The sequence below is a fragment of the Tupaia chinensis genome, unplaced genomic scaffold, assembly GCF_000334495.1.
Source record: "Tupaia chinensis unplaced genomic scaffold, TupChi_1.0 Scaffold000201_1, whole genome shotgun sequence".
NCBI classification, from domain to species: Eukaryota; Metazoa; Chordata; class Mammalia; order Scandentia; family Tupaiidae; genus Tupaia; species Tupaia belangeri.
This window is the reverse complement of record NW_006159676.1, coordinates 1294411-1296226: the sequence shown is the minus strand read 5'-3', so window position 1 is coordinate 1296226 and position 1816 is coordinate 1294411. Positions and strand designations below refer to the sequence as shown.

The following is a 1816-nucleotide window of genomic DNA, read 5'->3' as shown; positions in this document are numbered from 1 at the left end:
GCGTACATTTCCGGGGGGGGGGCGAGTCCTCACTTCCTGTCTCTGTCTCTCCAGTGAGCACACGCACCCTGTGGCAAAAATCTCTAAAAAAGAGAAAGGAAGGAGGGAGGGAGGGAGGGAAGGAAAAGCAGGAAGGAAAGAGAACAGGTTTATCGGCAAAGCGCAGGGTCCCGGCAGTGCAGAGGCGGCACAGCGCGGGAGGCGGGACGGAGCAGAGCTGGGTGCTCCTCCCTTCCGGTCGTCTCCCCTCTGCTGTAAACGCACCAGGACTCAGGCACGGGGTCCCTCCCTGACGACCTGTCACTACCCGAGGCCCCACCCGGTATCCAGCGGGGGGATTAGGTTTACACTTCACGCCTTCACAGCACAGCCCAGTGCCCGCGCGTGAGTCTTGGTCCACGCCGCACCGTGCTTACCGTTCACAGAGCGGCCTGTCCCACGTGGAAGGGTTCTTCTGCGAGTGAATGCGTACGGACTCTTAGTTTCACATCGGCTCGAGCTGTTTGCGCTCAACTTGGTTTTTAAACAGTTATTTATTATTAGTAGTATTACTCAGTTTGACCAGAAAGAGACAGAGCGAGGGAGAGTAAAGTCACCAGGTCCAGGACTCTAGCAGAGGTTGGCCGTATGCGAGTCCAGCACCTCAACCACCCTGCTACCTGCCGGCCCCTGGACTAACCTCTAAGATGGTGCAGGGTCCTGGGACCAGCTGCTGACGCAGCACCCTCAGCCCCAGCAGCCGCAGCGACCGCGTTGTCTAGCCCCACTTAGAGGCGGGGAAACCGAGGCTCAGAGCGTGCGCCCATTGGCTGGCGTGCGCCCATTGGCTGGCGTGCGCCCAGGACTCACTGTCGCTCCTAACACACGGGCCGCATTTGTGACTCTCCGAGGGCCTGGCAAGGAGCACAGAGCCCCACTGGCCTCCCCGCGCCCTCCCACGGCTGCCCCTCTCCACTGGCCCTGGGGAGGGGGGACGGTGCTGGTCCCCGCAGTGTCCTCAGGGCTGGAGCTTGTCAGCACCCAAGGCCTGTCCCGAGGGACTCTTCGCTCTTTTTCCTTTAACTGCCAGAGAGCGATGGGGGAAGCGCCCCGCGTGGACTGTGGTCGCACTGCAGTCCCCTCTCCATCCCCTCAGGGTTCGAGGCACACCCACTCACTCAGCGTGCTTTCCAGCCCACCGGGGTCAGGCGCGTGGGACCCAGCTCCCTCAGTCACGAGGGTACAGCCATCCCAGAAGTTCTTTGATTTATTTATTTTTTCTTTTTAAGGTTTTTGTCAAAAAGCATGGGCACTCAGTGAGAGAGACTACAAGAGGGAAAGTGAGAGATCACCCCTTGGGAGATGGCCACACCCCAGTTCCTCCTCCATTCTCCTCTCGGGATTTTGGGCACGCACACACATGCACCTGATTTTTTCTTTTTTTTTTTTTTTTTTTAAGAATTATTTATGTATTTATTTATTTTACTCATTCATTATTTGTTTGGTTTTTTTGTGTGTCTGGTTTGTTTTTGGTTGTGTTTTTTTAGCAGTTTTTGCTATAGGGTGCGTGCGCTCGCCAGAAAGAGAGAGACAGAGAGCGAGAAATCACCCCCCAGGGGGGACGGCCACGCCGCAATCCCTTCTCCTCCATTCTCCTCTCGGGATCTTGGGCACGCACGCACACGCACCCGGTGTGAGTTAAAGCCACTGGGTCCAAGACTCGAACCATGGTTGACTACATGGGAGTCCAGGGACATAGATATTACGCCAACTGCTGGTCCTTTATTTGTTTTTAATTTATGACCAGGGAGGCACACAGAGAGAGAGAGAGCGCGAG

The 1816-nt window shown here is 56.4% G+C and overlaps 1 protein-coding gene across 1 annotated transcript in view; it reads left to right on the top strand.

The window, feature by feature from the left end:
• Positions 1-1816, top strand: part of UPF1 (UPF1 RNA helicase and ATPase) — a gene marked incomplete in the record, with an annotated part of 50490 nt that overhangs the window by 41755 nt on the left and 6919 nt on the right.